General features: G+C 41.1%; 1 pseudogene; it reads left to right on the top strand.

Moving 5' to 3' along the window:
- LOC124913211 overlaps positions 1-25290 on the top strand; it is a 28070-nt pseudogene extending 2780 nt beyond the window's left edge.
- The last annotated feature ends 289 nt before the right edge of the window (positions 25291-25579 follow it).

Here is a 25579-nt window from a genome sequence, read left to right as displayed (position 1 = left end):
CTACTCAACCAATCAAACTCAAGGAAATGAAATGTGACCGTTGGCACATTTCACCTATAAAAGAAGGAGCTCAAGAGGAATAAATGCAGCTCTAGCAACAAGTGAAAACGGATATAAGTTCTACCAACTACAAGCTCTAATATTTATTGCAAGTTTATCTCTATACAAGAACTAGAGCTTAAGTGTTTATTTGAAGTGTGATTACAATTTCGGTGAGAATTGTACGAGTGTTTATCGAGTAGAACATAAGTCTCGATCGGATTGTGTTTGTGTATTCCTTAGTGAATATCCGTCTCGCGGTTTCGAGAGGAAGGGGTGACGTAGGAGTTTATCTACGAACATCCATAAAAATCTACCTTGTTATTTACTTTCTGTTGGCCTAATATTCTAAACGATCCCACTTAAACCGACCTTCTAAGTCCCAAAGCCGACCCACCCAACTCCAAACCGACCTAATCTAAATCTGGTTATGTCCGTTCAGTGTGTGTGTGCTGCTTCAACCTGAAACAAACCACTTCTGCGCTTGAACTCGGTTCAAGGGTTTGTGACAGTTTGTGTAGTATTGGAACCCCGGTGTTAATCTCTAACCGGATTAATCACCAACCTTTGAGTGAGACGCGCTAACCGGCCAGACCCCGGTCCGCCAGCCGCGACCTAGATCCTAACAATTGGTATCAGAGCAGTTAGTTTCAATACTCAAGCAAGCATGTCGTTTGATAGGCCCCCAATGCTAGAAGGTGACGACTTTGCCAACTGGAAGGCACGCATGCACCTGCATTTAATCACCATGGATGACGAGATGCAGTTCATCCTGACCGTAGGACCGGTAAAGATTGATAAAGACAGAAAGGACTGGACAACTGAAGACATGAGAAGAAACAATCTGGACAACCATGCCAGAAACCGCATCTCTAACGGTTTGGACAGGAATACGTTTTGCAAGGTTCGAGATTACAAAACTGCAAAAAAATATGGGAAGCGGTGATTCAAATTCATGAGGGAAATGAAAGAAACAAGGAAAACAAGATAATGGTGGCTACCCATAAGTTTGAAAACATCAAGATGAAACAATGACCGGTTCACAGATGTGATAGACGAGCTATCAACTCTTGGCAAGAAGTATGACAACAAGGAAGTCATCATGAAAGCGTTAAGATCTCTTCCAAGTACATGGGATATAAAGACAATGGTGATGAGGGAATCAAATTGTCTAAGCAAGATGAAGCTACACGACGTATTCGAAGATCTTAAGGCATATGAGTTTGAAATGAGATCTAGGACTGAAGATGAAGTCTCAGCCTCAACCTCAACTAGAGCATTGGTCACATCCACAGAACCGACTGCTCCTACACCAATTAGAACCGCTGAACAGTTCACCGAGGATGCCATGTCAATGCTTGCACAAAAATTTGGCAGATTCATGAAGAGAACCCAACCGACAAACAACAACAACTATAACAACGGTGATAAATCTAATATTAGATGCTATAACTGCAATTGTTTGGGACATTTCAGAAGGGAATGTAGAAAATCAAGACGGGATGACCAGACGATCAGAATCACCGAAATAACTATCAACAAACCGGTGAAGGAAGTGAAGATCAGAAAACACTGATAGCCAATGATGGAGGAAGCTTATGGGCTCACAGTGACTGATGATGAACTCACATGCCTCATGGCACACGAGGAATAGGTATTCGACTCTCCCTGTGAAGAATTTACTAAAGATGAGTTATTCAATGCACTAAATGATATGGTGACAGAATATAAGAACCTATTAACATTAATACCTACCCAACTGAACTTTAGAACCGACCCCATAGCACCTACCTTGACCGAACCAAAAATCATTCAACTTGATAGAATCCTACAAACCGAGACAACGCCGGAACTACTCTTTGAGACCACAGCTCGAGGAATCAGTCCAAGAGCTGACCGAAGAGGATGAGTCCCGAATCCAGTATAGAATAGCTGCATGGAAAAGATCCAGTGACATGGTGAACCAGATGTCTAAGTACAAAAGACATTCCAAATGCAAATTTGGTCTTGGGTACAAAGACAATGAATCCGCCAACCGGAACCATTCGGACAGAATAAAGCTTACAAAAGGCAACCTCCCGTTTGTAAAGTTCGTCAAGAGCTCTTTAACCGATGAAGAGGAACTAAGTGCTTAATATCCGGAAGACGAACTAACTTACGTAAGTCCAACTAGCTTTGAAAAATGGTTTCACCTAGAGAAAAGGTTAGCCAACCGGCCCAAAGGTAAGAAAGCCGAACCACATAGGTTAAACCAAAGGCCACCTCTGAATAAGGCACCTTTAGGAAAGCAGAAAGACTCCAAACCAAGTGCAGGAAAACTAGTTAAAACCATAACCGGGAAAGTTGTCTGACTCATCAAAGTTTGGATACCTAAGGGACTAATCGCTTGTGGACCCAAGTAAATGTGGGTACCAAATAGTTGTAATATGTATATTTTGCAGGATATGAAGAAACGGCTAGGAAACTCTGAATGGTACCTAGATAGCGGTTGCTCCAGACACATGACTGGGAAAAACAATCTTCTAACCGACATCAGAATAGAAACTGGTGCAATGATCACCTTCGGTGACAATTCAAAAGGTAGAACTGTGGGCAAGGGTAAGATTGTCCATGGTAATTTAACAATTGATAATGTACTCTTAGTTGAAAATCTACATTTTAACATGTTAAGCATTAGTCAAATGTATGATGTTGGATACACTGTAGAATTCCTCAAACATGCATGCTTAGTTAAAAATTCTCAAGGTATCATACTACTAACCGGAAATAGGTTAGGAAATATATACAAGGTAGATTGGAAAAATAAAGTAGAATACCCTGTTTGCATGGTGGCTAAAACCGATCAAACATGGCTGTGGCATAAGAGGTTAAACCACTTAAACCTGAAAACCTTAAACTATATCCGCGGTAAAAAGCTAGTTGAAGGAATTTCTGATATATTATTTAATAAGGATAAGGTCTGTTCAGCATGTCAAATGGGTAAACAAATTAAGTCAACCTTTAAGACTAAGGGACACATTCAATCTAACTGATGCTTAGATCTCCTTCACATGGATCTATTTGGACCGATTAGGGTCGTCAGCCTAGGAGGTATGCTTTATACTATGGTAGTTGTTGATGATTATTCTAGGTATACATGGGTAATATTCTTGTCATCCAATCGTGAAACCGCATCAAATTTGATTACACTGCTTAAACGTTTACAAAATGAAAAATCAACACGCATCAATAGCATTAGGAGTGATAGAGGAACCGAATTTACAAATAGTACTCTAAATGCATTCCTTGATGAATCCGGTATTAGACACGAGTTGTCTAGTGCTAGGACTCCTCAACAGAACGGCCTGGCTGAGAGAAGAAACTGAACTCTCAAGGAAGCCGCAAGGTCCATGATAGCTGATTCGGATATTGCCCAGAAATTATGGGCTGAGGCTATCAATACTGCATGTCACACACAAAACCGGTCTCTAATTAACAAATTTCACAACAAAACACCGTATGAAGTATACTTTGATAGGATTTCTAACCTTAAGTATCTTAAGATTTTCGGTTATAAATACTACATTGACATAAATTGCAAAACCTACCTATCTGCTTTTGATGCAAAATCCGATATTGGGATCATGTTAGGTTACTCAACAGTCAGTAAAGCTTATAGAGTGTATAACACTAGAACTTTAACCGTGGAGGAATCACTTCAAGTCGTTTTCGATGAATCGGTTGAAAGAAACACTGCATCATCCTTTGATCTACACAACAGATTGGAAAACAACAATATCCACTCCGATAGTGAAGATGAGATTCCGGTTTTTAGACAGTTTGTTCATGACCAAATGGGTAATGATGAAACCCAGCCGGATCAAGCTGTCACACGGCAGGAAGCTGACACCTCGGTTCAAACTGAGGAAATCGGTCGGTCTGACATCCTTGTTCAGCCTACCGATATATCTAGCGTTGATCAAGTAAATAGTGATTTGGTAGACACTCCTGAACCGAATCTTAAAAGGAACACAAATCATCCTCCTAAGCTAATTATAGGTGACCCTTCAGAACCCGTTCGAACTAGGCGACAAATCCTGGAGGAATACTTCAATTCCGCTTTTATATCCCAGATTGAGCCGAAAAGAGTGGATGAAGCATTGTCAGATCCAGATTGGATCTTGGGAATGCAAGAAGAGTTAAACCAGTTTGAGAGTAATAAAGTCTGGTACCTAGTCCCTAGACCGAAAGATCAACCGGTCATAGGAACAAGATGGGTATTTAGAAATAAACTCAATGAAGACGGTTTGATCACGAGGAACAAAGCCAGATTAGTGGCACAAGGATACAAACAGGAAGAAGGCATTGATTTTGAAGAATCATTTTCCCCTGTAGCTAGGATTGAAGCCATTAGGATTTTCTGGCCTTTGTCGCTTTCAAAAACTTTAAGGTTTTTCAAATGGATGTAAAAGTGCATTTTTGAATGGTGAACTACGTGAAGAAATATATGTTGAACAACCACCCGGTTTCAAAAATGCTGATCTGCCCAATCATGTATACCACGGTTTAAAGCAAGCTCCTAGAGCTTGGTATGATACACTAAATGCATTTTTGTTAAAACATGATTTCACCATCGGTTCGGTGGACAAAACACTATTTAAATTTGATAAAAAGGAACATATCCTACTTGTTCAAATATATGTAGATGATATCATCTTCGGTTCAACCGATCCTAAGCTATGTGATAAATTCTCAACCTTGATGACTAACAAATTTGAAATGAATATGATGGGAGAATTAAGCTTCTTCCTAGGTCTTCAAGTTAAGCAACTCGATGGAGAAACTTTCATCAGTCAACCCAAATACACAAAGGAACTTCTAAAGAAATTTGGGATGGATACATGCTCGCCAGCCGCCACCCCAATGAGCTCATCGGTCAAATTGGACAAGGATGATGACGGTCAGACATTAGACTTGACAGCTTACCGAGGAATTATCGGTTCTCTCTTATACCTGACAACAAGTAGACCGGATATACTATATGTGGTCGGTGTGTGTGGAAGATTCCAGGCTAATCCAAAATAGTCTCATTACACAGCCGCAAAGCGAATCTTGAAATACTTAAAGGGAACTCCTAAATTCGGTCTGTGGTATCCAAAGGACTCATCTTTTAACCTCACAAGTTACTCAGATGCAGATTATACAGGTTGTAAAGTTGACAGAAAAAGTACCAGTGGAACATGCCAATTCCTAGGAGATCGGCTTGTTTCATGGCACATCAAAAAACAGACATCGGTTGCCACGTCAACCGCAGAAGCTGAATATCTGGCAGCCGGAAGTTGTTGTTCACAACTTCTATGGATCCAACAACAACTGAAGGATTTCGGTATCACAGCCAAAGAGTCTCCGATATTTTGTGATAACACAAGTGTCATGCAATCACTTACAATCCGGTTATACATTCTAGAACCAAGCACATCGACATAAGGCATCACTTCATCCGGGAACATGTCATGTTGAAGCACATCCGGTTGGAATACGTATCAACAGAACAACAAGTAACCGATATCTTCACAAAGCATCTACAGGAAGCTAAGTTTTCTCACTTCAGAATCATACTTGGTTTAACCGATATTAATCAGCTTATCTCTAGAAATGTCTAAAAGGAAAATCGGTTCGGACAGACAAAACCGGTAGTTTCTCCTAAATTGTCGGATTTCAAATTAACCGAGGTACCTATTGAAGAACCACTCTGTTCATCAGTTAGAGTAAATCGACCGGTTACTTAGTGCATGCACCAATTAACCGCATCGGAACGAATGACTGAAAACCGACCGGTTTGGAAATAATATACTCCGGCTTATTTGGCTTTCGAACAAAAGTGGAATAATTATCTGTGTTTAGGTTTATCTGTTCTGAAAAGATACATTTTCAAAGAAAAATGGTCATACCTCAAAAGACGTGAAGATATGATATCTTTCACCGCCCAGGCCTATGACTCACATCCTAGGTTGTAGACATGCTTATTTCATGCAATTTGTCTTATCCTATGGTCAATAGAATACATCAACTGTCACCCACTGGATAATACTATCATCCCTCTACTAATATATAACTTAGGCAAACATCAGAAAAAATGTTCACAAATATCAACTTATCCTCTCACTAAGACAAAAATGTCTCAGTTTCCAAATATTCTTCAAGTTGATTTCGATTCAGCTCAAAGTACAGAGCACTATGAAATCTTCAAAATGATTAAGTCACTTGAGGATACCGGTCTAAAATCCTTCCTAGATGACAAACATGTCATCTTCCCCGAAACCGTCCTGGAGTTCTTTTATAACGCCAGGGTTTTCCGTGGCACCCCTCATTCAATCTAGGGTCGGAGGGACAGTGTTTGACTTCTCGGAGAGTGACTTCGCCAGATGCTTCGATCTTCCGAAGCAAGGGATCACTGATCTGAACGTCCCGACCGGACTAAAAGCCGAAATCTCCTTAAGCTTCTCTCGGTCAAACCATCCGGTCAATGACCACGGTGCTAGGTCATCATTAAGGGCTGAATACCAGCTACTCAATGATATCATCGGTCATGGCATCCTAGGCAAGGATGTAACCAACACCTACTATGCTACAGCTTTCAATATGATGGTCGCTATCACAACAGATACGCCGGTCAACTGGTCCAGGGTGTTACTCGATGTCCTAATCTGGATGATCAACATCCGCCAAACCTACCTTATTCCCCAAATCAGCTGCCTACTCATGGAACTCGTTGTTCCACTCTGTCCGGGTGAAGGAATGAATCAGGCCCATGTAATAACCAAGGAAGTTGCCGATTCATTCTATGAGCGGTTCGAGAAGGCATGGAAGAGGAAGAATCGACACCTCAACTCCTCCGATAATTAAGTCACTCCTTACTACAACCGGTCATTTTGCTGTACGAACCGGTTGTATCGATATGATAATTTCGGCTTAGACTATGTCTCTTTTCGGTTTTAACTATGTCTATTTCGGTTTCTTGTATCTCTCTTTCATTAATGAAAAGTAATCTTCAACTTCCAACTACATGGGAAATTACACAAACTTAGTTCCTTTCTAACTAGATTCTCCACCTCGAGCTCCGCAACCGGTCAAAAGTAACTCCTTCCCAAGGAGTTTTGGAAACATAAATATTCCCTTCATAAATGAGACAAAACTGAATTTCAGCATTAAATGCTCCTATTTTCCCTCCAATCTCAGATCTATATAAGGAGCACCATCCTATCAATTCACCACACCTTCAAACAAATCAAAGTTTCTTAAACTCTCTCTCTCTCTCTCTTAGCAAAGTCTGAAAGTATGTCGAACCGAACACTAAGAAACTATTTGAGCATTGATTTCGACTCAGCCCTTTAATTTGATGATCTGGAAACGAAGGAACTTCTCTTTGAATCCCTAATCGACACCGGCCTTCATGATTTTCTCGAAGAATCCGAACCTATGCTCATTCCAGAAGTGCTGGAATTCTTTAACAATGCATCCATGAGTGGCGATCTCATTGTTTCCACGGTGAAAAGGCGCACTGTTTTTCTGAACGAGAGCGCATTTGCTCAAATGTTTAATCTTCCCACTGAAGGGTTTTCGGATTTCCCATCCCGGGTAGGTAGTGCAGCGGATGACTATGCACAATTTTTCTCCGGAACCGAAGTACCGGTGGAGAACCACGGTTTGAAGACCCGCCTTGCCCATCACATCCAACTCCTTCACGAGATTGTCAATCGATCCATCATCTGCCAATCTCCGAACCAACATTACTCTAGCAGAGTCTTCTACATGATGACCTACATCATCAGCAACACCCCCATAAATTGGTCATCGGTCCTCTTCAAAATCCTGAGGACTATGGTCGAGACAAAGAGAGGTCTCGGCTACGCCCCTCACATAAGCCAGCTCCTTCTTGCACACAGTCCAGATTTTGGACCGGGTACACCGGCGTCCCCATCAAATGTTCTCAATGAGGAAGGGGTGGAGGACAGGCTTTCTAGAATAGTTATTACATAAGTTATAATTATGTATCTTATGTATCCTAAACCGATCAATGTATCGGTCTTTATCATGTTCCTTTTATTTAAATGATTATCTGAATTTCTAAGCCTGAAAACCGGGTCAAAAATCGCACTATTAGAATATCTATCTAAATGACTAACCGGCTAAAAACGCTAACTACCTCATTGAAAAACCGGTCAAAATAGAAAACCGCTTGCTCAGTGGTTACATAACCGCTTCACTTAATAAACGGTTACAAGAAAAATCGCTTCAAGAAAAACCGCTTCATCATTGGTTAAATAACCGCATCAAAAGCCCGCTCAAATCTCCCGCCTCTCGTTTGCCGCCCAAAGCATATTGGAGGGAAAATTCCCGCCCAATCCTGATGTGACGGTTCGCGGCGGTTGAAATTCCAACCCGCGACTATAAATAGGGTCCTTAGCCATTTTCCTTTATTCTCACGCGAATCGGCTTTCTCTCTCTAGCTCTCAATCCTCTCAAACCTTTCAACCCTTAAACTACAATGGGTCGCGAATCTGTGCTGTTCAACCACATCTTCCAAGTCGACTTCGATGAAGTTCGAGCGAACGGTTCGGCGGAGGCAAACTAGGTGTTAACCCAGATCTCCGAGTCCGGTCTTGAACATTTTCTGAACGGGCCATTCGTCTTATATCAAGATGCGGTCAACGAATTCTTCCAAACCGCCATCCTCACCGAAGGGACAATCATCGCAACTATATGCATACAACAGCTCAAACTGACGAAGGAGTCGGTTGCTGAAGTACTACATCTACCAACCGAGGGGAGCGACTTCTCGGTGGTCACAGACGAGGAAACATTTTAGGCGGCATGCCGGGATCTTTCGTATACGGTGGTTTCTATCGCGGTATCCGGTAAGAAAACCTCACTTAAACCGGAGTTTAGGCCACTATGCGATATCTTCACCAAATCGGTTCAAGCGCGAGGAGGCAACTATGATAGCCTCACCCGGATAAAAATTGAGATGATTGCCGGTTTGGTCAACGGCATCAAAATCAACTGGGCGAAGGTAGTTTTCACAAACTTATGTGAGATGGTGGATCCGACATCCAAACGGTCATGGGGATACGCCATCCCACTCGGTAAACTGATGCGCCACTACAACATTAACACCGGCCCTGGTGTTTTCTTCGCCCCCAGCAAAGTTATAAAATCCCATCAATTTATTAAACCGGAGGACAAGCAAGGCAAAAAGAAGGCCTCCGGTTCTACAAGCGGCCAAAAGAAGAAAGCAGCTAGTAAGAAAATGGCTCCGGTTAAAGAAAATTCCGGAAGCAAGGGGGATAGGCAACCAACCGGATCGGCTAATCCGCGGTCCGACACCCTCAACACTAAAAATTCGGCATCCAACTCTAGCTGAACCGCTTCACAACACACCGGAGAAGATCAGACTGACAAAGGGAAAGGACCAATGGTCGAAGACCAATCGGTCCGACATGATGATGTTGATGCCGGCTCGGACAGACTACAGGAGGAAGATGAATCCGCGGATGAACACACCCGGCAAACGGCTGAGGACCTCGTCAGCAGAATCATGGAAGAGATTCATGAGCAGGCTCACGCGTCAACCGACGTCTACTATCAATGGGCCCTGCACCGGCATGAAATATTCTACAAAAACATGCTACCGGATCTCACTAATGACCGGAAATTCGAGAACCTGGTTGAGATGGAGGCGGAGGTAGTCAGCCTCACAAAGGCTCAGAGCGTCATGTCCTCCCTACGACAAAGTAGGATGGACGAACCGCATGCTCGGTTACTGGGGCTCACCGAACACATCCGACGTCTCCAAGAAAAGCATATCCCAAGGACAGCGGACTCTCAACTTGAGCTCTTGGTGTTAGACATGCTAGCGGTCAAGGAACGGGAACTGACCGAGGAGATGGCACAGCTAGAAGCGGAGCCCGGGCACCAGGAGACGTCGAACTTCTCCAGATCCCCACCTGAGGATGATGGCGGTCCGAATCCGACCGAAAATGAGCATTTCTCTCCTCCCCCGGAACAGGAAGTCAACAGCCCTGAACTCAGGACGGGTACACCGCTCACTGACCAGCGAGTCTCTGTTCAAACCGGAGATTCGGTACCGGCCATAACAGAAGATAGGGCAAAGGACCTCATCGAGGAATTTGTCAATGTCGTGATTCGGCCGTGGCAAAAGAGGATCAAAGAAACCGCGACTAAATCAATCGAGATGATTGAGTCGACAAACAAGGAGCTAAAAACCGCGGTCGGACAGATCACGTCCGTTGAAGACAATTATGGCATGAACAATCAATTGTACAACGGCTATATTGACATAACTAAGGCATTGGAGGAGGCAACTAAGAAGCTGGTGACCGACCTCGCTCTTACCAACCAAAAGGTCGGTATGACGGAACGATCCCAAGTAACAACCGATCAAAGGTTGAAGAAGATTGATGAGGATCTGGCTCAATCCGGTGCCCAGGTCGGCTCTACACTTGAGAGGGTGGTATTGCTTGAAGCAAAGCATGCCAAAACCAAGGCTGAACTAAAGGCGGTCACAGAACAGGTGGCGGAGTTGATAGCGGCAAAACTAGCAGCCGACAAAGCACTCGAGGAGGCAAATGCGCTCGCGGCCCAGAAGCTTTAGAATGCCTTGGACGAGCAAAATCGACTTCAAAAGGAAACGGCGGAGGCAGATGCGAACCTGGCCGGATGAATGCAGACATTAGAAAACATGGGACCGGCCATAGCGGTTCAACAAAATGAAGATGCGGCTCGACTAATCGGCCAACAGACTACATACAATGATTTCGCCGAGGCTCATCACAAGTCCAAAGAGGCTGCTCCCCCGTCCGGTCCGACTACAAGAAAGAGAAAGAATTCTTCCAAGAGGGCGGCGGTTTCAAAGTTATTGGACAGAGTTACTGACATGGTTATCGACCCTCCAAGCAACCCGGTTTCGTAGGAAAATGTAGATCTCGAGGACGAAGGCGTGCCGCTAACCAAAAGACCGCGAAGTCTTGACGTAGCTCCAATCAGATCATTTGCTCCACCGGCCTCTCCTTTCACCGGCACTTTAGGAGGTCAAGGATCCTCTTCCAGGCCGGTACCAGCGGTCAAGGGAAAAACAACTAATGAACAGCTGGAAAAATTCTTGCCGCCCAGATCGAAGAAATAGGGGCTTTCTTTACTTATATTTCCTATATTTATTTTAGTTTAACTTTATATATATCAAGTATTTTTACCTTAGTATATTTCATATATATATATATCAAGTATTTTTGGAAACCGGCCTACATTTGCATTCTTACATAGTTTTGAATATTTTAAATAAAATAATCAAAAAAGGAGAAATTGTTAGATAAAATATAAAAATTTTCCAAAACTTTTCTCAAAATTATCCAAAATTTTTCTCAAAATTTTCCAAAAATTTTTCGAAAAATTCTTCCAGGTCAGTTTCCAAAAATCCGGCTAAATAAACTTTTAAAAACAACCGGCCTACACATGCAATTTTACATAGTTTTGAATATTTTAAATAAAATAATCAAAAAGGGAGAAATTGTTAGATAAAATTAGATCGGTTAAATAAAACTTAACAAAAACAAATCTCTTGTGCAGGAACAGTCAGATTACTCAACCGGTCAAGTTACTCAACCGGTCAAGCAATCCAACCGAACAAAAACCTGACCGAACAAGAAGACAAGACCGGTCAAATCAGAAGGCCAAAATCATTGAACATTCGGCCAATCTGAAGTCATGGAAAAACCGAAAGTCATCCGGTTAACATAAACAACCGACCAGTACAAATAGATACTTCAAGTGTCTGTTGAGGATGATACCGAAGGGACAGACTTTAGTATTGCCATATTTATACAAGTCTGAAGACAGTATGCAGGCTGCAGAGGTTCGTCCGAAAAGATCTTTCCACTTCAGGATAAATCAGAGGCGCAATCCTCCAGGTACAGGCAACTTTCCAACCAACAGTTTCCATATTGAGTAAAAGACAAACCTAGCCGGTTTGACCTACACACTAGAAGCCTAGACCGCCAGGTCTGAAGCTTAGACCGCTAGGTCTGAAGCCTAGACCGTCAGGTCTGAAGCCTAGACAGCCATGTCTGAATCACTGAACCTCTGTTCAACCAATCAAACTCAAGGAAATGAAATGTGACCGTTGGCACATTTCACCTATAAAAGAAGGAGTTCAAGAGGAATAAATGCAGCTCTAGCAACAAGTGAAAACGGATATAAGTTCTACCAACTACAAGCTCTAAGATTTATTGCAAGTTTATCTCTCTACAAGAACTAGAGCTTAAGTGTTTATTTGAAGTGTGATTACAATTTCGGTGAGAATTGTACGAGTATTTATCGAGCAGAAAATAAGTCTCGATCGGATTGTGTTTGTATATTCCTTAGTGAATATCCTTCTCGCGGTTTCGAGAGGAAGGGGTGACGTAGGAGTTTATCTCCGAACATCCATAAAAATCTGCCTTGTTATTTACTTTCTGTCGGCCTAACATTCTAACCGATCCCACTTAAACCGACCTATTAAGTCCGAAAGCCGACCCACCCAACTCCAAACCGACCTAATCTAAATCTGGTTCTGTCCGTTCAGTGTGTGTGCTGCTCCAACCTGAAATAAACCACTTCCCGTTTGAACTCGGTTCAAGGGTTTGTGACAGTTTGTGTAGTATTGAAACCCCGGTGTTAATCTCTAACCGGATTAATCACCAATCTTTGAGTGAGACGCGCTAACCGGCCTGACCCCGGTCTGCCAACCGCGACATTGATCCTAACAGCAGGTGTCCTAAGATGAGCTCAACGAGAACAGAAATCTCGTGTGGAACAGAAGGGTAAAAGCTCGTTTGATTCTAATTTTCAGTACGAATATGAATCGTGAAAGCGTGGCCTAACGATCCTTTAGATCTTCGGAATTTGAAGCTAGAGGTGTCAGAAAAGTTACCACATGGATATCTGGCTTGTGGCAGTCAAGCGTTCATAGCGACGTTGCTTTTTGATCCTTTGATGTCGGCTCTTCCTATCATTTTGAAGCAGAATTCACCAAGTGTTAGATTATTCACCCACCAATAGGGAACGTGAGCTGGGTTTAGACCGTCGTGAGACATGTTAGTTTTACCCTACTGATGAAAGTATCGCAATAGTAATTCAACCTAGTACGAGAGGAACCGTTGATTCGCACAATTGGTCATCGCGCTTGGTTGAAAAGCTAGTGGCGTGAAGCTATCGTGCGTCGGATTATGATTGAACGCCTCTAAGTTAGAATCCGGGTTAGAAGCGATGCACACGCTCACCAAAGGCACATGTCAATGGCTAAGTCTTCCGGGTGGATGCGCTCGGAAGGCCGCTTTGAAGTACAATTCCTATCGAGTGACGGGTAGAATCCTTTGCAGACGACTTAAATATGCGATAAGGTATTGTAAGCGGTAAAGTGACCTTTCTGCCACGATCCGCTGAGATTCAGCCCTTCGTCGCTCAGATTCGTCCCTCTCTCTCAATCCCTTCTTAAAGAGGGACTAAACTTCTGAGGTTGAATGTACACTTTTTTTTTGTAAATTTTACCAAGTACAAAAAATTTACCATGTAAAGTTAGCCAGGACCGAATGAAGTTGCTATCTATTAAGTCAAGACCGAGTAAAGTTGTTGTTTGGCTAAGTCAGGACCGAGTGAAGTTGTTGTTTGGCTAAGTCAGAACCGAGTGAAGTTGTGGACCGAGTGAAGTTGTTGGATGCTAAGTCAGGACCGAGTGAAGTTGTTGGATGCTAAGTTAGAACCAAGTGAAGTTGTTGTTTGGCTAAGTCAGGACCGAGTGAAGTTGTTATTTGGCTAAGTCAGGATCGAGTGAAGTTGTTGTTTGGCTAAGTCAGGACCGAGTGAAGTTGTTGTTTGGCTAAGTTAAGACCGAGTGAAGTTGTTGGATGCTAAGTCAGGACCGAGTGAAGTTGTTGTTTGGCTAAGTCAGGACCGAGTGAAGTTGTAGTTTGGCTAAGTTAGGACCGTGAGAAATGTTAGCTGGCTAAGTCAGGACCGTGAGAAATGTTTACTGCTAAGTCAGGACCGAGTAAAGTTATTTGCTGGCTAGGTCAGGACCGAGTGAAGTTGTTGATTGCTAAGTCAGGACCGAGTAAAGTTGATGGTTGTTAAGTTAAGACCGAGTGAAGTTGTTGGCTGGTTAAGTCAGGAACGAGTGAAGTTGTTGGATGCTAAGTCAGGACCGAGTGAAGTTGTTGGATGCTAAGTTAGGACCGAGTGAAGTTGTTGGCTGCTAAGTCAGGACTCAGTGAAGTTGTTGTTTGACTAAGTCATGACCGTGAGAAATATTGGCTGGCTAAGTCAGGACCGAGTGAAGTGGTTATTTGGTTAAGTCAGGACCGAGTGAAGTTGTTGGCTGTTAAGTCAGGACCAAGGAATGTTATTGGTTGGCTAAGTTAGGACCGAGGAATGTTGTTGGCTGCTAAGTCAGGACCGAGTGAAATGTTGGCTGGCTAAGTCAGGACCGAGTGAAATGTTGGCTGGCTAAGTCAGGACCGAGGAAAGTTGTTGGCTGGCAAAGTTAGGACCGAGGAAAGTTGTTAGCTACTAAGTCAGGACCGAGTGAAATGTTGGCCGGCTAAGTCATGATCGAGTGAAATGTTGGCTGGCTAAGTCAGGACCGAGGATAGTTGTTGGCTACTAAGTCAGGACCGAGTGAAATATTGGCTGGCTAAGTTAGGACCGAGTAAAATGTTTGATGGCTAAGTCAGGACCGAGGAAAGTTGTTGGTTGGCTAAGGCAGGACCTAGGAAAGTTGTTGGCTGCTAAGTCAGGACCGAGGAAAGTTGTTGGCTATTAAGTCAGGACCGAGGAAAATTGTTGGCTGGCTAAGTCAGGACCGAGGAAAGTTGTTGGCTGCTAAGTCAGGATTGAGGAAAGTTGTTTGCTGGCAAATTAGGACCGAGGATTGTTGTCTGCTGGCTAAGTCAGGACCGAGGAAAGTTGTTGGCTGTTAAGTCAGGACCGAGGAAAGTTGTCTGCTGGCAAGTCAGGACCGAGGATTGTTGTCTACTAGCTAAATCAAGACCGAGGAAAGTTGCTGGCAAGTGAGGACCGAGGATTGTTGTCTGCTAGCTAAGTCAGGATCGAGGATAGTTGTTTGCTGCTAAGTCAGGACCAAGGAAAGTTGTCTGCTGGCAAGTCAGGACCGAGGATTGTTGTTTGCTGGCTAAGTCAAGACCGAGGAAAGTTGTTTGCTGGCAAGTCAGGACAGAGGATTGTTGTCTGCTGGCTAAGTCAAGACCGATGAAAGTTGTTGGCTGTTAAGTCAGGACCGAGGAAAGTTGTCTACTGGAAAGTCATGACCGAGGAAAGTTGTCTGCTGGCAAGTCAGGACCGAGAGAAGTAAATCAGCGACAAACTTAGGACCGAGAGCCGACAATGCCAAGACCGGTAAAAAACAACATATTTGTTAAAAATGAGGTTTTCTGATTTGTTTTTTACTTTAAATCTTACTTAAATAGGTTAGATTCGTTGAGAACAAAACATATTACATAACAATGAATATATATTTACCAAACTATAAACTTATAACACTTATATCATGATCTACACAAACACTTTCTTCACATTTGAGCATATATGCTCATTATTACCAAGAAAGTCATCCTTCATCATGAACTTACAATATTATTACACAACAATGACCCAAACAATCCTAAATACCATACTACAACTTATATAAGATTTTATAAACAAGTTTTGGACTTAATGGAATTTATTTGGAATTATTATCATTTTTCCTATTTTTTAATGATCTTAATCGAAAATAAATAAAAAATAATATAAAAACTTCGAATTTTTTTATGAAATTTTTATATACCATTATTAATCATAATATGAATTAACAAAAAAGAATTGGATTAAAAAGAATTTTCCTTCATTTATATTTGAGCATTATGCATGCACAGACACCCCCAATGTCTACTGCTGCTGAAAGAAAAATTGCAAATAAGCATATATAAGGGGGTAGGGTGCTCTCCTCCCTCGGCTGGTTAAAGTAGTGGTGAAACTAATATCAGTTGGTCCCAACCTATGTTAGCACCCCTTTACTAACTCTCTAAATCCCCTAGAGCGAAAGTGTTGGTGGCAAGCCTCGATCTCGACCATCGCTAGAATAGTGTGGCGACATTGGTTTCGATCGGTGTCTGGATAAGGATGGGGGCGGTAGCATGGTCGAGGACTGAGGCCGGTAGAAATTAGCCCCACGGATGACTCTAAGCCCAAAAGATTCAACCTGGCAACGGTTTTATACGACTACAGATCATGCTGCGCATATTTTTCGTTCTCATTGTAATTCGCTGGGGGAAGATCTTCAAAGACAGTTGAGAGTCATCCATGGGTCTACTAACTATCGAACAAGCCGGTCAAGGGACTGGCCCCTGGGCATCGACACAGGAGGACACGATTCTTACTAAGAATACTGGGCGCAATAATCATTCACGAAAGAGAGGATTCTAGCATGTGGGTTGGTTTGAGATAGTCGGAATATAGTTAGGGAACGTCTTTAAAGAAAGTTGTAGATGATCGCTGGGCCTTAAAATTTGTCGCCTCAAGTTGGGTCACAAGATTAGATTCAAGTGATCTGGCCCCTCGGTCTTTTCCGAGGATGACAAATAGTAGACGCAGTTATCATCCCCGACCGAGAGGATTCAACTTAGCATTGGTTTGAGTTTATTCTGATTTGTGGGTTGCTTCGAGATAGTCGGAATATAGCTAGGAAACCTCTTCAAAGAAAGTTGCGGATGATCGATGGGCCTTAAAATTTGTCGCCTCAAGCTGGGTCACAAGATTAGCTTCAAGTGATCTGGCCCCTCGGTCTCGACCGAGGATGGCAAATAGTAGACGCAGTTATCATCCCCGACCGAGAGGATTCAACTTAGCATTAGTTTGAGTTTATTCTGAATTGTGGGATTTAGCTAAGAAATGATTCTCATGAATGACTGTGCCTTATCAATGTATCAAAAATTTCACGTGTAGCGGGACTAGTTTGGCTCTATTAAGTGGTTTTTAAGCTAACTTTTATGTTGGTAGATTAATTGTTTAATGGGGGTGGACGAAGTGTACGTTAAGCGTGTGAGTGGTGATTGGATTGTTTCTGGTGGACCGATCCTTGCCTAGAGCAACGAAGTCTATTCGCTCCTTTCCTATTCAATCATTTTATAAATGCAATAAAAACATTTGACATTAGTTGGATTCTTGTGTTGGTTACCTGAATGATGGAAGCGATTATGTAAGCTAGATGCATATTTTGTCTTTGGTAGTTTTGCTACACGGGATGGACCCTAATGTGGTTACTTTGAACCATTTGTTATGTAGATCTTTGATAATAATCGATGGTTCACTAGTGTGCTACTTGTTGTCTTAGATGTGGAATATAGTATGGGTATTAGGTGTTCAACATCTATCAACCTAAACAACATTCGTCCCTTTTATGTACAACATTTTGACTTGTTTTCACCCATTCATGTACATTGTTTGGAAGATGCAAGTCAAGTGTTTGAAAAGGAATGCTACCCAGTTGATCCTTCCAGAAGTCATATGCTTGTCTCAAAGATTAAGCCATGCATGTGTAAGTATGAACTAATTCAAACTATGAAACTGCAAATGGCTCATTAAATCAGTTATAGTTTGTTTGATGGTACCTACTACTCGGATAACCGTAGTAATTCTAGAGCTAGTATGTGCAACAAATCCCGACTTCTGGAAGGGCTGTATTTATTAGATAAAAGGTCAATGCGGGCTTTGCCCGTCGCTCTAATGAGTCATGATAACTCGACGGATCGCACGACATTTGTGTCGGCAACACATCATTCAAATTTCTGCCCTATCAACATTCGATGGTAAGATAGTGGTATACCATGGTCATGACAGGTGACAGAGAATTAGGGTTCGATTCCGGAAAGGGAGCCTGAGAAACGGCTACCACATCCAAGGAAGGCAGCAGGAACACAAATTATCCAATCCTAACACGGGAAGGTAGTGACAATAAATAACAATACTGGGCTCTTTGAGTCTGGTAGTTGGAAAGAGTAAAATCTAAATCCCTTAACGAGGATCTATTGGAGGGCAAGTTTGGTGCCAACAATCACGGTAATTCCAGCTCCAATAGCATAAATTTAAGTTGTTGTAGTTAAAAAGCTCGTAGTTGGACTTTGGGTTGGGACGATCGGTCCGCCTTGGTGAGTATCGATCGTCTTGACTCTACTGTCGGCTATGCACTCATGGCCTTAATTGGCCGGGTCGTGCCTCCGGCGCTGTTACTTTGAAGAAATTAGAGTGCTCAAAGCAAGCATTCGCTCTGTATATATTAACATGGGATAACATTATAGGATTTCGATCTTATTACGTTGGCCTTCGGGATCGGAGTAATGATTAACAGGGACAGTCGGAGGCATTCGTATTTCATAGTCAGATGTGAAATTCTTGGATTTATGAAAGACGAACAACTGCGAAAGCATTTGCCAAGGATGTTTTCATTAATCAAGAACGAAAGTTGGTGGCTCAAAGACGATCAGATATCATCCTAGTCTCAATCATAAACGATGTCGACTAGGGATCAGCGGATGTTACTTTTAGGACTCCGCTGGCACCTTATGAGAAATCAAAGTCTTTGGGTTCCGGGGGGAGTATGGTCGCAAGGCTAAAACTTAAAGGAATTGACGGAAGGGCACCACTAGGAGTGGAGGCTGCGGTTTAATTTGACTCAACACGGGGAAACTTTCCAGGTCCAGACATAGTAAGGATTGACAGACTGAGAGCTCTTTCTTGATTCTATGGGTGGTGGTGCATGGCCGTTCTTAGTTGATGGAGCGATTTGTTTGGTTAATTTCGTTAACGAACGAGACCTCAGCCTACTAAATAGCTATGCGGAGGTGCCATTATACAACTAGCTTCTTAGAGGGACTATGGCTTTTTAGGCAACGAAAGTTTGAGGCAATAACAGGTCTGTGATGCCGTTTGATGTTTTGGGCCACACATGCGCTACACTGATGTATTCAACGAGTTTATTTCCTTGGCCGACAGGCCCAGGTAATCTTTGAAATTTCGTCGTGATGGGGATAGATTATTGCAATTGTTGGTCTTCAACGAGGAAATCCTAGTAAGCGTGAGTCGTCAGCTCGCGTTGACTATGTCCCTGCCCTTTGTACACACCGCCCGTCGCTCCTACCAATTGAATGGTCCGGTAAAGTGTTCGGATCGCGGCGACGTGGACGGTTCGTGTTGGGTTAAGATTTTTAATGTTTAAACTGATTTTGATAATTTAGCTTAAATAATCAAAAAGGGAGAAATTGTTGGGTTAAGATTTTTAGTGTTTAAACTAGTTTTGATAATTTAGTTTAAATAATTAAAAAGGGAGAAATTGTTGGGTTAAGATTTTTAATTGATTTAAAATAACTTAACAATTTTGATTTAATGATTGGTGAAATGGTTTTTGATAATAAATGGATAAAACTAAGTTCAATTATTGTTAGTCATATCAAATATATAAATATATATTTAGATATCAACATCTTAAGTGGTGTAGTGGTAAGCATGCCCGCCTGTCATACAGGTGACATGAGTTTGAATCTCACGAAGTGCAGAATTAATAATTACAGTTTTGTTAATTTGCAGGCACAGCTCAAAGTCAACACACACGAGCAAAGTCAACGTGTAGTTAAACGTAGGGCGTCTAATGAAAAGCTCAAAGTAGAAGCACGTAGTTAGACGTGCAGTCTAATAGGCAAGAAGTTAGATGTACAGTCTAACAGGCACGTAGTTAGACGTGCAGTCTAATCCCATTAGACTTGGTGGTCTAATGAGATGTAAATTTAGACTTGGCAGTCTAACTCCTTCAGATTAGTCTGAAGTGATGTAAAGTTAGACTTGGCAGTCTAACTCCATTAGACTTGGTCGTATAATGGGATGTAAAGTTAGACTTGGCAGTCTAACTCCTTCAGATTAGTCTAAAGTGATGTAAAGTTAGACTTGGTAGTCTAACTCCATTAGACTTGGTGTCTAATGGGATGTAAAGTTAGACTTGGCAATCTAACTTCTTCAGATTAGTCTGAAGTTATGTAAAGTTAGACTTGGAAGTCTAACTCCTTCAGATTAGTCTGAAGTGATGTAAAGTTAGACTTGGCAATCTAACACCATTAGACTTGGTGTCTAATGGGATGTAAAGTTAGACTTGGCAGTCTAACTCCATTAGACTTGGCAGTCTAATGAAATACGTCTAATGCATTGCTTTAGAAGTTGCTTGAAGTTAGCACTCGTCTACCCACAATCAACTAGTAGTCTGCTACTCTCTCTCTTGTGCAATCTGACAGCCAGTTAATTGTATCCAATGAATGAATGTCACGTAAGTAAATATTTTTTCCACTACTTTTTCTGTGCAGGACAATTACAGAAGAATATATTTGGCCACTACCAGATTGGTACGACCACGTTCCATGTGCACAATGCCTGTTGTACTTGTGTACTATGGGCGGCCTTCCAATGGACGCTTGACATGTGTCCAAAAGATGGATTCAACCGTTGAAGCTTTTCAAGAATATATTGCTTCCTAAAGACAACGGATGGCATGTAGCAGAAATTACAAGACAGAAGCTGAAACTCTCTCTCATTGAATCAACGGATTTCTAGAAGCTTGATTTCTTGAATTAACTTACTCTCTCTCTAGATATTTTATTCTCAAGTGTATTTTTTAAATCACTATGTGAAGTTGAGAGATAAGTTACAGGACTATTTGTCAGTCATTAACAGTGTGTTGTAAGTTGAATAGAGGCTGTTCTGTTCAACAGAGTGTTAGCTAGCCAACAAATTGTATTTGATTCAAAGAAAAGTATAGTGAATCATTTCGGTGGTTGGAAGAAGGGGTGGCGTAGGAGAGTTTGCTCCGAACATCCGTAAACAACTTGCTGTGTTATTTACATTTTGTCATCTTCTCTTTCTTTGGTTCTTAGCTTCAAACCTAAGCAAACGTTTCCGCACTTGAATCGTTCAAGAGTTTGCATGGGTTTGTGAAGAATATAAAGTGATTTAAATCCTTAACCGGATTTCTATCAAACCGTTTTTCTTAAGCCGACATCAATAGTCAGACCCCCGTCTCTATTGGTGTTGTCAATCCTATCAATTGGTATTAGATCTCTGTTTTCTATTCTCAAGCATCAAGAACCCGAATCATGTCTATCATCAACGAGATCCTTCTTCTTTTGAAAGATAACTACGATTATTGGGTGATGAGAATGCAAGCTCACTTGGCTGCTCTTGATTACGATATGTGGAGTGTCATTACTGATGGTCCCTTAAAGATTGTGAAGCCAAGATGTGAGTGAACAAAAGAAGATAAGGTGACAAACAACTTGGACAACGCTGCCAAAAATATCTTGTACCAGTCTATTAACATGAATGTGTTTTGTGAGATCAAGTCCTGCTCCTCTGTTAAAGAAATCTGGGAGAAGCTGATTCAGATCTATTGCTTAAAAGTTTAAACGAAAAAGAATCGAAACTATCAGAAGGTCATTGTGAGCGTTGAAAGTAAATCCAAATGGGCCGATAGCGACTCAGAGGATTCATCTGGCGAAAGCGATAACGAAGCCGTCACATGCTTGATGGAAGATGAGGAATCTAAGGTATTTGACTTCTCTTCGAAAAACTTTACTTGAGATTATTTAACTTCTGTACTCAATGACATGGTTGGTGAGTACAAGAAGTGATCAGACTCATTTAATGAAATGAAACAAAAATATGAACCTGATAACTCTTCTTCATCTGAAGTTTATGAACCAAAGTTTTTTGAAAACAAAGTGGCTGAGCTTTCATCTGAGAATGGGATGCTCAAATAAAAGGTTCAACCTCTAGTTTCTGAAAACCAACGTTTAAAGTATGTGGTCAGTTCATGGACAAAATCTGGAGACGCTGTTAGACAACAAATTCAATGCTAAGGCCTGACGGATGCAAATCCGGTTTAGGATTTGACAGCAATGACCCACACCAGTTCTGTAAAATATTTAAACCCAGAAACTAACAAGTTTAAGTCTATAAAATTTGTCAAAGGGAGCTTAACAGATAATGGAACTGACTTAAGATGTGAGAAGCTAACCTTGAAGGATGACCTTATTTATGCTCCGCCGACTGTTAGCTGGCTGAAATGTAAGAAGAAAACAGCCAAAAAGTCTGGCATATTAAAACCTAAAAGGAAGTCAAGCAGTTTTAAACAAAAATAATCCTCTAAAGTTAAGGGAACAGGTTCTAGCAAGAAGGCGTCGAATAAGCGTAAATCATACGCACCGATCACAACGCAACATGGGAAATCTATAAAAATAATCAAAGTATAGATTCCCAAGGGACTAATAAGCCATGGACCCAAAGAAAAATGGGTACCAGATTCGTTATTGTCTTTGAATGCAGGTAAAACAGGAAAGCAGCCTGAAAGAGTCAAATGGCATCTGGACAGCCGGTTGCTCGGACATAGCATATGACAAGCAACAGCCTGAAGTGGTTGACATCTTCACTAATCCACTTCTTGAGTCTAAGTTTTCTTACCTTAGAAATAATTTTAGGATTATTAGTTTACAATAATGCCTAGATTATGCTTAAATAATGAACTCACCTGATTTTGATAATTTAGCTTAAATAATCAAAAAGGAGAAATTATTGGGTTTAGATTTTTAATGTTTAAACTGGTTTTGATAATTTAGCTTAAATAATTAAAAAGGGAGAAATTGTTGGGTTAATATTTTTAATGTTTAAACTGATTTTGATAATTTAGCTTAAATAATCAAAAAGGGAGAAATTGTTAGGTTAAGATTTTTAATGTTTAAACTGGTTTTGATAATTTAGTTTAAATAATTAAAAAGGGAGAAATTTTTGGGTTAAGATTTTTAATTGATTTAAAATAACTTAACAATTTTGATTTGATGATTGATGAAATAATTTTTGATAATAAAAGGATAAAACTAAGTTCAATAATTGTTAGTCATATCAAATATATAAATATATATTTAGATATCAACATCTTAAGTGGTGTAGTGGTAAGCTTGCCCGCCTGTCATATAAGTGACCTAAGTACGAATATCACGAGGTGCAGAATGAATAATTACAGTTTTGTTAATTTGCAGGCACAACTCAAAGTCAACGTGCACGAGCAAAGTCAACGCGTAGTTAGACGTAGGGCATCTAATATGCGTCTAACAGGCACGAAGTTAGACGTGAAATCTAATTCTATTAGACTTGGTGGTCTAATGGGATGTAAATTTAGACTTGGTAGTCGAACTCCTTCAGATTAGTCTGAAGTTTTGTAAAGTTAGACTAGGCAGTCTAACTCCTTCAGATTAGTCTGAAGTGATATAAAGTTAGACTTGGTAGTCTAACTCCATTGGACTTAATGTCTAATGGGATGTAAAGTTAGACTTGACAGTCTAACTCCTTCAGATTAGTCTGAAGTAATGTAAAGTTAGACTTGGAAGTCTAACTCCATTAGACTTGGTGGTCTAATGGGATGTAAAGTTATACTTGGCAGTCTAACTCCTTCGGATTAGTCTGAAGTGATGTAAAGTTAGATTAGGCAATCTAACTCCATTAGACTTGGTGTTTAATGGGATGTAAAGTTAGACTTGGAAGTCTAACTCTATTAGACTTGGTGGTCTAATGGGATGTAAAGTTAGACTTGGCAGTCTAACTCTTTCAGATTAGTCTGAAGTGATGAAAAGTTAGACTTGGCAGTCTAACTCCATTAGACTTGGTATCGAATGGGATGTAAAGTTAGACTTGGCAGTCTAACTTCTTCAGATTAGTCTAAATTGATGTAAAGTTAGAATTGGCAGTCCAACTCCATTGGACTTGGTGGTCTAATGGGATGTAAAGTTAGACTTGGCAGTCTAACTCCTTCAGATTAGTCTGAAGTGGTGTAAAGTTAGTCTTGACAATCTAACTCCATTATACTTGGTGGTCTAATGGGATGTAAATTTAGACTTGGCAGTCTAACTCCTCCAAATTAGTCTAAAGTGATGTAAAGTTAGACTTGATGGTCTAATGGGATGTAAAGTTAGACTTGGTAGTCTAACTCCTTCATATTAGTCTGAAGTGATGTAAAGTTAAACTTGGCAGTCTAATTCCATTAGACTTGATGGTCTAATGGGATATAAAGTTAGACTTGGTAGTCTAACTCCATTAGTCTTGGCAGTCTAATGAAATACGTCTAATGCATTGCTTCAGAAGTTGCTTGAAGTTAGCATTCGTCTACCTACAATCAACTAGTTGTCTCCTACTCTCTCTCCTGTACAGTCTGACAGTCAGCTAATTGTATCCAATGAATGAATGTCACGTAGGTAAATATTCTTCCCACTACTTGTTCTGTGCAGGACAATTACAGAAGAATATATTTGGCCACTACCAGATTGGAACGGCCACGTCCCATGTGCACAGTGCTTGTTGTACTTGTGTACTATGGGCGGCCTTCTAATGGACGCTTGCCATCTGTCCAAAAGATGGATTCGACTGTTGAATCTTTTCAAGAATATATTGTTGCCTAAAGACAACGGATGGCAAGTAGCAGAAATTACAAGACAGAAGTTTAAGCTCTCTCTCATTGAATCAACAGATTTCTAAAAGCTTGATTTCTTGAATCAACTTACTCTATCTCTAGATATTTTATTCTCATGTGTATTTTGTAAATCACTACGTATAGTTGAGAGATAAGTTACTGGACTATTTGTTAGTCATTAATAGTGTGTTGTAAGTTGAACAGAGGTTGTTCTTTTCAACAAAGTGTTAGCTAGACAACAAACTGTATTTGATTCAAAGAAAAGTATAGTGAATCCTTCCGGTGGTTGGAAGAAGGGGTGATGTAGGAGAGTTTGCTCCGAACATCCATAAACAACTTATTGTGTTATTTACATTCTGTCATCTTCTCCTTCTTTGGTTCTTAGCTTCAAACATAAGCAAATGTTTCCGCACTTGAATCGTTCAAGAGTTTGCAAGTATTTGTGAAGAATAGAAAGTGATTTAAATCCTTAATAGGATTTATATCAAACCGTTTTTCTTAAGCCGACATCAATAGTCAGACCCCCGTCTTTATTGGTGTTGCCGATCCTATCAGTTCGCCGCCCGCGACGTCGTGAGAAGTCCACTAAACCTTATCATTTAGAGGAAGGAGAAGTCGTAACAAGGTTTCTATAGGTGAACCTGCGGAATGATCATTGTCGAAAACTATTTCAATCTCCATTTTGGATCAACCCAAATAGTCATTCCTAGCCTGAGTTATGATTTTTCAAAGTTCTTTAGTCGTTTAACATGCCGGTTCATGTACCAGCTTCACTACGGGCGACTTAGGATGAGCTCTGTGGCGAACTGGGAGGGATACTTGACATCATTGGAAAGAAAACTCGAACAGATTTCCAATGGTAGCTCATACACTAAAAATGGATTAGTGGTTTAAAAGATAAGATTTTTAGAAGAGCAGCATACCCCTAATTAGCTCCTGGGATATGATTTCATTATG

Source organism: Impatiens glandulifera, chromosome 8 (genome assembly GCF_907164915.1).
Source record: "Impatiens glandulifera chromosome 8, dImpGla2.1, whole genome shotgun sequence".
Lineage (NCBI taxonomy): Eukaryota > Viridiplantae > Streptophyta > Magnoliopsida > Ericales > Balsaminaceae > Impatiens > Impatiens glandulifera.
The sequence above is the reverse complement of the archived record's forward strand: the minus strand, read 5'-3'. Positions and strand labels throughout refer to the sequence as shown.